The sequence below is a fragment of the Parambassis ranga genome, chromosome 2 (genome assembly GCF_900634625.1).
Source record: "Parambassis ranga chromosome 2, fParRan2.1, whole genome shotgun sequence".
NCBI classification, from domain to species: Eukaryota; Metazoa; Chordata; class Actinopteri; family Ambassidae; genus Parambassis; species Parambassis ranga.
In genome coordinates, this window is record NC_041023.1 from 18309371 (window position 1) to 18321906 (window position 12536).

Consider the following 12536-nt stretch of genomic DNA (forward strand, 5'->3'; position numbering starts at 1 on the left):
CCCTTGTGATGCTAACTTTTTGGTTGGCCAACAAAAATACATTAGCCTGAGATCTAAGAAACTACCTCCACTGAAGCTAATGAATATAGCCCTCCTAAAGGATTTATTTGTAAAAGTTAAACCTGCTAGGGTTAGAATAATGCAGCGACATACTAAACAAAATAAATGAGTCCATTAGCAGCCGACTGCGGCACTGTGAAAGCCAGGAAATACATCCACAGTTGAAAGGGTAAGGGGTAAACCTTCTGCTTTAGACTTGAGTGATAAAAAGTTTGAGTCATCCCTGTTTTGCTTTAAGAGGGGCTTAGAACTGATGATTATGTGGGCTGTCATTTGAAGGTCAGTCAGTGAGGCCAAGCCTCAGCTCTGCATTTGGATTTTCTGCCATACAGAAGTACAGTGGTGAAGTATGGCTTCAGATGACACGGATGGTTGAGCCGGAGGAAACACTCAGTGCTATGTGGAAAGACGGCGAAATATGTTGAAGAATTCACCAGTTGGCCTATTTTGTCCAGTCAGAAGCATACAACAAGTCACAGCAGAGCTTGCTTACTAATCATGTTGAGATGTTGCCGCTGACTTCAGTAACTGGATGCCCCATCAGTCATGTTATCAGTGGGGTGTGAGAGGATTTTGTGTTTGGCACAAGATGTCTTACATCACAGGATGTCAGGTCAAACAGCAGCTTAAACCACAGGACAGTGGACAAACTGCCATTGACAGTGTTTCCAGTCACATTAAAATAATATAATATAATAAATAAATATATATAATTTTTAAATACCATTTAAAATAAAATGAAGAAAAGTTACCAGACTGAAACATTGAGTGTGAGGTGTGTCAAGGAATGTGGTAGGATGGTAGACACAAGACAGCAGAGGCACAGTCTTTATTACAGGTGAAGGTCTGAACACAGGTGGACAGGCAGCAAGCGAAGGCACAAAAAGAGTTAAGCAGAGGCAGGTCAAAACCGTCCAAAGTCTAACACAGGAGCTATCAATAATACACAAGGCTCAAGCACAAGAGTAATCCAAAAAAACACACGCTAAGGTCATACACAGAGATCTATGGTAAAACAAGAGCTGAGAAGGCTGGTGAGGCTTGAAACGCATCACAAGACAAACTGGCACAGAGTGAGGGGAAGAGAATGAGGCACAGGTGAAACACATTAGGGAGGAGCAGGTAATCACCGGGAGGAGGAGGGAGCATGCAAGGAAGGGGAAGACATGACATCTGAAAAGAGAGGGAGGTCAGTGACTTTCAAAATAAAACAGGAAATAATGCAAAGTACAACAAAACTACAAAATAAAGGCCCTGGCTGATGATGAAACCATTGACAGTAAAAACTATGGACAGAGCTTCCGTGACGTCACCCGTTTGTTTCGGAAGAGCTGTTTGGAGGCTCGGTGGGAGGCCCTGGGGCGCTTCGACCGCTGCCATGTTGGCAGTGTCACACACCACCAAAACCCCAAATACAGACAAAGAGGGGAGCACGAGTTGAGGAGGTTGGGCAATCGCGGAAGCAGGAAATTTGTCACTGAAAGCGGCAATGCCCAAAAGTCAGAACATAATTACCGTACTTACCGTACAATTGACAGTAGAAGAGAACTTATCATTCGAGACCAGAATGTTTTTTTTGTACCAGGCTGTAAACATGTTTATTTCTGCTGTGACGTTGGCCATTTTAGTTTTAACACTTCCGTGTGGGCTTCAAGTCTGAGACCCAGAGGTTGCTGCTTGGCTGGAGAAAAGTCTTATCATATTTTCCACATACCTCATACATGGCTCTGTTTTCACACTCTCTGCTGACAAGTTTGTTTCTTTTCTTTGAAGTGGCAAAAGGCATTTTTCATGCCCCACTGTATGACTATGCAGTGATGGAGTTCATATAGCCTCAGTGACATGTTTGTACCAATGGATTGGAGTTGCGTGGAGGAAGTGGACAGCTTGCAGTTGATGATTTAGGACAATTCAAATAAGTTCTGCTTCTCATCGAAGAGTGCTTGGAGATAATGTGAGGCTTTAATGCCTAACCATAACCAGCTTTGTTTTTATGCCTAACCATCACCACAAGTAGAAAAGTAAAACCAACACAGTGGCAGCACCAAAATAAAGCAATGGTGCCATAGGGTGAGCGGCCCACATGTGTGTGTGACTTCTGCAACCTTTTAGAGGGAGCATTCATTACTACCACTTTTTTAATTAAGCTATCTAACTACTGGAACCTCAAATCTGGCTTTTCTCAATCTGAACAGCACACATCTGTATAAAGCCAGATTGATTCTAACCACCTCTCTGAGGTGGATCTAGTTAGAGTCGCTGAAATCTTCGGCTAGCGAATCTGGCTAGCGGCATCATACTTACTGGGTTCAAAGGGACAGTATCCGGGGCACGTACAAAAGCTGTAAACTATGATAGCTTTCCTACAAAGGAATTAATTGCATTCTGGACCTACCTCAGCCTTTCAAGGTCTGAATTCTACGATGCACCACCGAGTGGTTTGCAGGATAGAAAAGTGTGTGTGCAAAAAAACAAACCGAATTCAATCCCACTCTAGGTGGATTGACTTTCCCCAGTCTGAACGTGTACTCAGGAACCCAGCCCAGTTTTCTCACTGTCCCATATTCTGTCATCCACACATGTGACACCACCCCTCAGCCCCCATGGTTGGAGCCAGTGTACACATTGTTTTACACTCCCTGGGGTGCTGCTGAAGTACAGCTTCCTGCCTGTTTTGATGCTTTTGTCCACTGTCCAGCACACACAGCCAGAAACTTCCAGTCACAGTGAAGATTTATGAAGCACTGGCTGTCAAGGGTTAACCTCTTTTTCACAGGCTAAGGTCCTGTTCTTTAAACAATGACAACGAGACATGTCAACTCTGTTCTGAAAAGATCTATAGATTTAGTTGTTAAAGTGTATTCACCTTCATGGGTGCAGACTGCCAGTTCAAATTACGAACACTCTTATGTACTTACTGGAAATTATGTAATTACACATAATTAAAAGGTCTATTCTTATGCTTAAATTTTAAGCTCAATGTTATCCTTCTATTAAGCTTTTCTCATTAAATGAAACCATGCACTGCTCAGGAAGGCTGTGCCTCTTGACACACCCAGTCAAGGATGTCACACAGAGTAGAGTTGACTGTGAGGCTGTGCTTATCCGCCCATGTGAGGGAGTAAATGTGTGTCTCCATGGCGACAACCTTATTGTAGCTTTGGATTGTTTCCTTATAATGTGCCACAAATGAGAGAAATAGAAAAATAGAGGTAGGTATAGTGCCTCACAATTTGACGCAGGTGTAGATGATTTTGATTTTGAAACCTTTAAGAGATTTGTTGTCCTGATCACAGGACCACCCTTTAACCACACTTCCAACTCTGAGTGTGCAGACAGCACAGACGTGAACTACTAGATTTGATTCATTCTGCCTCCTTCTTTCCTTTCTGACTCCCTCCCACATTGGCGTTTGCTTCTCTCCTTCTCAATTTTCGCCACCCTCCTTTTTGTTCTGGACAACCTAGCACATGCAGCGTCTCCTCTGAAATGTGCATGATTGAAAAAGAGAGAAAGTGATGAAAGACTGCTTTAAGCAAGTGAAAGAGACAGCCATTGGAGCATGTGCTTCTTGCATGTACAATATATTTTTGTATGGGTTTTCAGGGGAAAAAAGTTCGAGAGAAATGGCCTTTGTTTATTTAATTGTCAGCTGTGGCTCTTGACAAGTAAAGGGCCATTGTGGGGAAAGAGGTTTGTTTTGGACAAGTCTGACATCAATGTCTGGTTACTGTGTGTTTGGAGCTTGTGGCAGATATTTTAAAAGGAATCCATTCAAGATGAATGCTGACTTAAAAATGTTTGAATGTGAAAAAAAATCAGAGGAAAAATGCAATGTCCCATCAGCTGAAATTGTGTAGATGTGATTTGATGTGAGTCTCTGGGCATTTTTTCTCAGAATGCATATATAAAAATTAATGATGGTTTTTTTTAGTAGTATGTTTTTGAGGGGGTCACACACAATGTTTTGCTTCACTCACAAATAAATAAAAAATAATTTCAGTATTTTTTTTTGCATAATTTTTATGACAGCCTTTTTGTGACAACCTAAAGCATCATCCTTTTTGAATGCCTAACCTTGCCTAGTTGTGTGGATAATGCCTAACCCCAATCAGGATCACATATGCAGTGTTAGTCATGCCTAGTTCATGTATTTCTTTAAGGTTAGGTTAAAAAGGGATTCGGGTCTGCTGTAGCCCTTGCAGCTGGCATTGCCAACACCAGCACTTTATACAGCATACTGTCTTTTTTTTACCCTTTGCTTATGGTCCGGCTCCCCCTATCCCTTCCTCCTCTTTTTCACTGCACTGCTTTATAAATTGAAGTGTTGGTTTATGTAAACATTCTGATGCCACCTGAGCCCTGCACATTTTCATTATTTTCTGTAAAGGTAACTCCGGCAAGTATTACACTGTCAGTTGCAATTTTGTTATATCCTGATATGCAAGCAAAAGTTATCATGGAGTCGTGTGAACACAATCAGGCTGTCCTCACATCAGGGTCCATATTTCAGTGAAAACAGACTTAAAATGTGTTTAATGTTTTAAAATCGGTGCATTTTGAGACCATGATCTTTACCTCTGAGAAGTAAAAAAAGGAGTAAAAAAAAGACAATATGCAAAAACTAACGTTAACCGCAAAAGAAAAACAAAACAGCTTGTTGTCAGGGTGACCTGAGTGACAGGCATTGGCTGGCATTGTACTGCACCCCTACCTACCCCAGTGCAGACTTTTGCTGTTGTATTGGTCCCATGATTGGTTGTTAGTCACAAGTTGGTCACAATATTGTGGCGTGAACACAATCATTAATGTTGTGCCCAACAAGACACGCCCTCTGTTAGGAAATTTTCAAGAGAGGAAATATGTGTAAGCAGGATATATTTAAAGCTACTGGTGTGTTTTACAAAAACCCAACCTATTTTCTTGTCTTTATGCTAAGCTAAGCTGTGTCCTGACACATATAACAGAGTTACTTATAGTCAGAAAGAAGGCACGCAGAACATCTCACAAAAGCTGCAATCTGTTGCCCATACTACACTGAGACCTTTGGAGATATACATCTCTGGCAGCACTCCCAGGATGAGAGGATGGCAAGAATGGTGGTTCATCTGTCATTGACCTGGCCTCTCTGTCTCTCTTCCCTGGTTTTCCCTTTCCAGCTTTTCCCCATGGACCTGCAGCTCTTTACCACTTCAATCTGTCAGCACCCTCTTGCTGCATCTGATCTCTTTGTACTTTTTTTCTGTAATTCTTTCCCGTCCTCTTGCGATCAGGAATACTAATTGCATGCTGTATATCTTAACCATAAAAAGCAAAGAAGGAAACGACCTTTTCCTTGCAGTCTAGTTATTTGTGGTGTGTGGATCGTTGACTGAAGGTCTGCAGAGGGAGGTTTAATGAAGGACTGTGGTGTCAAAAGCTAGTGGTTGGAAAAAGCCAGCCGGCCAATGACAGCATGTGGCACTTTGGCAGCCGAAAAAGACTAGATCAGTAGTGGCAAAATGTCTTCATGACTGGAAAACAAAACCCTGGAAAATTGCACAGGGACTGGGAGGAACACACTGAGCTGAAAGAAGCATGGCAGGAAAAACAGACCTCTGGAAGAGGGAAGACCCTGGAAACCCCCGGGGGAAAAAAAGACAGCTCAAGTGAAACTGGTGGTGACATACCAGTCTATAACTGTGTCACAGTTCATTGAAATGACACTCACATTATACTTAGCTGTGTCAGGTCTTTGTACAGGAGGCATACAGCTGGATGTTTTCATTTGAGTTTTAACACAAGATGCAAAGTCAACTTTTTAAGATGTATTCAAACTTACGACTGCAGCGTTCCTTTTCTCTCTGAACAAAGACATTCCCCTTGCTGCCAAGCCTTACATTTAAAAAGTTGAAATCAGAGAATGTTTGATGTTTTTGCCAGATAGTAAATGTCAGTAAAGCCTCAAGTTCAGGTTCAGGTGACTTTATTAGTACCCATAGGTAGACATTGTGCAGAAACAATAGAGGAGGGTGTCTGTAATAATCATTAGACAGTAAAAGCATTAACAGGGGAACAGACACACCAGAGACATGGCAGACAAAGACGAAGCGTACTCCAAGGAATAACTAAAGTCAGAAGACTTCGGAAATGCTTTATCTGCCCATCTTTTTCTGGCACCTGGGCACCTGAGTACCTCTGCATTCACTGGGTGGATAGCATAGTCACTGGTCAGTCTGTATGGGAGGCTCCAACTGTAGCCATGATGGCACTCCTAAGGTATTAAGGTGGACGAGCAATGTGAGTCAGCATTCACGAGTCACTCAAAGCAGTCATTTCCTTAAGATATTAGTGAAATTGGCACTCCTTCAGTGTGGCCAAGGACATCACCTCCTCTGGCTGTGGTCTGAGCAGTTTGATCACAGTGCATCTAGAGTGCTTTCACACGCCATCTTGGCTGCATAGTGGAAAGAGGTGGATGACCAACAAAAGGTCCTCCGTGTGAAATCAGTAGTACAGTTTAAACTGCAAACACTGCACAATAGAAATGTTACCTTTCTCATGAATATCTATAAAACGATGGTGCAGTGCATTATTTTGTCCTGAGTAAGACACTGCCTCTACTCTATCCAAACCAATGATTCTTCCACTGCAAGGCTTGATTATTGATGACAAAATATTGTCATATTGAATATGCAAACCTGACTTCTGGGTTGGTAGACTAGAAGATGGTGGCATAGAGAACGGGCTCCCGACATTTGAGTTAAAAACAGCCCATAACAACCCGAATTTGTAAAAAATTTGAAAGATCATGAAGGATGATTAGGGCGTTAAGATGCCAAGAGGAAAATACAATAAGAAATCCAATGTTGTACAGCACGAGTTACATGAGGGAGACCAAGCTGAACGGGCTTCGCCGGTTAGCAGGACCATGGAGGATAACGATGGGCTAATTAATGATGGGGAACAAACTAACAACGCAAGCATGGACCTTATACTCAGAGAACGAAGGGAATATGCAGAAATCTGTGCTATAAGAGAAGAAAATCCAGACCCCGTTCCCGGCTAAAATGAATGTTTTTGTAAATGTCCATCAGGGAGGGGAGAGGGCAGCCGAAGATCTTCTGTGTTGTCTTTACAACTCTCTCTAACCTCTCCCTGTCTGCTACAGTGCAGCTGCCATACCAAACTGTGATGCAGTATGTCAGCAGGCTCTCTCTGTGAACTGTGGTAAGAGCAGAGGCCCCCTCCTCTGCTCTTACCGGAGTTCACAGTCCTGTCGCAGCGCATCAGAGTGCAGCCTGCTAGCTGCCCCGAGAATCGGGTATGTCCAGATGAAGCCAGGTTTCGGTGATAATCAGCACACAGCAGTCACAAACATATCAGTTTCCAGCGATTAGTGCTTCCAGGTCGTCCGTTTTATGCACTAGGGATCTGGCGTTGGAGAGAAACAGGCTCGGTAGAGGTGGCTTGTTGTTTTCTTAGCCTTAGCATAGTGCCGGACCGGCAGCCCAGCTTCTGCTTCCTCTTCCATCTGCGCCGCCTCCCAGACCCGATAACCATCCACAGAGGGCCTGGCGGTCTCGCTATGTAGTCTGGAATGCTGTGCATGTGGTTAAAGTCACTTGAAACAGATATCTGGTGTTGGTTCCCGATATCCAAAAGCATCTGGCGGGTGTACGGGATGTTCGCAGTACTGGTTGTGCAAAAAAAGAAGATAAACGACAAAGAAAGAAAACAAAAAGAGCACTGAAATGGAGAGCGACATCTGGATATTGCCAAGAATAGACTCAATTAAAATGAATATTCTACCTAAATTATTATCGTTGTTTATCGTGGAATAAAATTTTGTCTAGATAAATATGGCAGGGTAAAAGGCCTATATTCTATTTAAAACTTTACAATTAACCAAAGAAAAGGAAGGATGGGGCCTTCCCTCCCTCAGAGAGTACTACTGGGCAGCAATAGGCTGCAATATGTTTAAAAAGTATAGAAGAGAAACTGACCTCCATTAGACTTCATTAGAAAGATAGAAAACCCATGGATCAAATTAACTTTGACAATTTGGAAAACCATTGTACACGGTACTTGTTTGTTGTGTGTGTATGTCTGTTACGTGTGTCTCTGCCTTATATGGGCATATCAGTGGAAATGTAGTAGCTCACAGAGTTGGAGGGAATTTGGCTGGAAGAGCCTGATAAGATATTTTATTACACCTTGCCACAAACCTCACTATGAAGGCAACCTCTTTTACCCCTTTTTGGGGGGATTTTTTGGTTATTAAAATGTACTGGAAAGGAATACATAAGGCAATACAGGAAATATATGGATGCCACCTGCCTCTAGAAAGTAAAACTTTTTTCTTTGGATTTGTGCCTGGATATTGGCCAAAGAGAGACAAATATTTGTTTAATATTCTGTTGGCGGGAAAAAAAAAAAAGAACACGCAAACCTACCTGTAGGTAGCCAGTAGGCTAGTGCATGGTTCTGCACGCCCAACGGTGGCAGCAGCAAATGGCAGGAATCGATCATTATCATTATCAAAATGAAATGAAATTCGCTACTGAATGTATAATATCTCGTCTGTATTAATCAATGTTATGTTTTCAAATATATATTTTATCATGGATTTTTGGTGCTTATAAGAGCCCTAAGCGACTGCATATTTCGCATATGCCTTGGGGTAGCATTTCCATAGAATCTACTAGCCCGTAGGGCCCCAGTGGTACCTTCTTGCGTAGGGCCCCTATAGTGTCTAGCAACGGCTCTGGCTCTTGGGAGTGTATTTATTATTTTTGAAAATGATGATGTGTGCACAATGTTATTTTGGAAAATGGAAGGAAGGAAATATTCGTTTTTAAAAATGTAAACGGGGTCTCAGACTAAACCAGAAAACTATAAAAACAGAAAACCAATAATATAACAATAATATAACAAGACTATGCGTCAGCATATTGACCTGGTGGGAATTAAAGAATTTGTACAAAAATTAGCATATCCTGTAATGCAGTCTGTGAGTGTCTCTACATCCTCACCATGAGCGTCACAGAACACATTCCAGTCAGTCACCTCAAAACATCCCTGCTCTCAGGGTTTCAGGTGTGAGCCAGGGCTTTTGTTTTGAAATTGGTTTGTGGTTATTTGTGCTTGTCTTACTTCCTGTTTTATTTTGGTATTTCCTGTTTAGTTCTGTGTCACTGACTCTCCTCTCGTTCCAGGTGTCGTGACTTCCCCCTCCGTGTGTTCTCCCTCCTCCTCACCCCAGTGATTACCTGATCCTCCCTCATGTGTCTCACTTGTGTCTAGTTGTCTACCCTGATCCTTGTGTATTTAGTCTGCATCCTCCCTACTCTCGGTGCCAGTTTGTCTCGTCGCCTTGGGAATGTGTGCACGCTTTGCCAGTCTAGGTTACTTTGCCTTGCCATGCTTTTTGAACCTGCCTATGATTCCTTGCTAAGAGAATTTGTTTTGCCACGTCTTGTGTGATTTTGTGTTTTTGAACTTTGGACAATTAGCTCTCCTGGCGCTAAAATAAAGACTGTTAAATACCGCTCTGTATCCTGCATCTGTGTCCGCTCACCTGCACAAACCCTGACACCTGCAGCGTCTCCAGAACGCAAGTCCCCCTCCTTTCTTCCTGCCACTCTCAGTGTAATTCCTGTCCGCCCGTACCAACTGAAAGCCAGCTAAACTCATGGTAGAGTCCACATTGTTTCCTCCTCAGCTCTTTGGGGATTTCATGTCACTGGCCATACATCCCGCTGTGCTGGAGATTCATCAGCTGATCCCTGGTGTAATCAATGGAGCCCTGGCGTGTTTCTGCCATGACTGGGACGCGGCATGATAAAAGTGCTCCAAAAGCGATGAAGACCACGAAGAAAGTCCGAAAAAGAGGCATTATTGCAATGCCTGACCGCTTGTACTCTGGTTTACTGCGAAGTAAACTGTTTAAAATAGAAATAAATTATTCATGTCATATTTCATTTGAGCAGTTAAGGGTTAATTAATGTGTTAAGGAAATAATTTGACACTTGAAGTGTTTCAGATTAGTTTTAGGATAAGATTCAGTGTTATGCAGTATTTTGTCCCGTGTGCTTTCGATTCAGCTTATTAAAAAACCCCATCACAAACAGCTCATCAGAATAATACAATAGGCCTATAGACAGTGCAGGTGTGTGGGCACTCAGCCCAGAGATGGGAGGGCTGCTCTGCACCGTGAAGGTCATAACAGACCGCAGACTGTATGAATGCAGTGATTCAACAATGATTTGTGCAATGAGGAAAATATCTGCAGTTTCCTGACAACTCATAATTACATGGGTCAAATTGAATCTGAGAAAAGAGAAATGCATGTCCTGCACATTTATGGGATTTTTCCTCTCAAAGGATGCACATGCATTAAGGAATATCTTAAAGATGGTACAGTAAAGGATGTTTATTAAATTTACCCGATTCTAACCCAATGATGAGATTCAGCTTTGTCCACATTGACTTGTTGTGTTGTTGGCTCTTGTCTTATGTACCTCATGTGTCTCTGATGTGCCCTGCAACTGTGGCAGATGTACAAGCACTTTGAATTCAGGCCGTATCCGGATATATCCGGATAGTTTTTTTCTGAGACTGAACAACACAAATCCAGATATATCCGGATTGATTGTAATCCACCTCTCGGTGGTGGATCTAGCCGGATTGGCTTAAAACTGGCACAGGTAAAATAAGAGGGGAAAAAACGCATGAAACATGTACGTTGTCCTACCATGGCCTGAACGGACTCTGAATTTTTTACGAGGTGGAGGACAGCAAAGAAGCTGGTTCAAGCTGGCTCCAACCATCCAGTGCAGTGGTCTTTCACCAAACTCCTAAACACCTGTGACACTGATTGTTTGGCAAATTTAAGTGGCAGAAAGCAGATTTCTCTGTGGTCATGCACAAAGTAGAGTCCTCCACACTGGGAGGAGCCAGTTGAGGTGGTTAGGGCATCTGGCAGGAATAGCCCCTAGCTCATTCAGAGGGTTTACCAGGCATGACTTGGCAAAAAAGCTATAAGGGCAACCCAGGACCCGCTGGAGGAATTACACTTCTTAACTGGCCTTGGGGGCAGCTGGAGATCCCCCTGGAGGAGGGGATAACAGAAGAAGTTCCTGGAGATAGGGAGGTCTGGACATCTCTGCCCAGATCTCCCTGTCTCCCTTTATATATACAGTATACTGTACTATATGTATATAGTCAGCTTTAAATGGGTAAAACAGCTGTCAGTCAGGATCCATTGCCAGGTTATTGGAAGGCTTCCTGAGCACAAGAAAATTCCTTGGCAACAAATCCCATTTTCCACTCACACTGTGGTGTTAGACTTACAAATGTTATTTATCCCCCCCACAAAAAAAGTCAGTGTTTTTCTGATCGTGCAGCTCATCGATTTCAGCATCTACTCCATTTTCAGCCTTCACAAAGGATCACATTTCTCCCCCTTTCAGATGGGATTCACAAGATTTGCAGGAATATTCTCCAAAGTGAAACGGACCCCACTTCAGCATGCACCACCTATCAACACCAGCACAGCACTGTAAATCTTACTAAATCATTTGGTTGGGAAAGCAAAGCAGGCATTCCAGTTGAATGTGGAAAAGTCTTCAGCTGGCTGTGTTGATCTTGGCACGCTAGGCTATAATGACAACATGACCCTTCCTGCTTGAAGGAAAGCTGTTCTCTCTCAGGGGTCAAGGTACGAACCTCATCCAAGATCAGGGGTGATGCTGACCAGATGCATTCTAAAGCGCCTGGCTTTCTGTCCTCTTCTCACCACTAATGCAAACCTGGATCAGAGGGGGAATTCAAATATAACAACAGCACAGTCATTCTGACTTTAGTCATCACTGCAACTCATATAAAATATGTTCAGAGAACTTCAGAGGAGGATTTGGAGGCTTTTTCACACTAAAATATAACAATTTTGACTTTATGCTCAGAAGCCTGACTTTAATCTCGTAGTATTCTCAAAATTCTGACTTTTAACAGAGAAGTCTGAGATTTAAAAGAATTCTGACATTTTACTCAGAATATAGAATTTATTGGCATTTAGGTCAAAACTAACATTAGAGTCTGACATTTTTAGTCTGTTTTAAAGTTATGTTTTTGTTTTCTCTAAAAGAGTTCTGCCCAATTCTGAGAATAATGTCAAAACTCTCTCATAAGTTTGACATCGTGGTCAGAATACTGATTATTATTTTTTATTTTTTTCTGAGAAAGAAAAAAGTTCTGAATTTTAAAGATCATTTTGACAGAATTTTTCTTTCTTCTTCTTCTTCTTCCTTTCTAAAGTAAGAATTCTGACCCCCGTGAATTCTGGCAGTGATTAAACCAAGATGATGATAAAAAAAATACATATATATTTAAAAAAAAAACAGTAGTAAAACACATGCAAAACACTGCACAGGAGCGTTTCTAGGCAGAAAACACTTTTTTTCAAGTCAGATGACAAATTCACCCTTGTAAAGCCT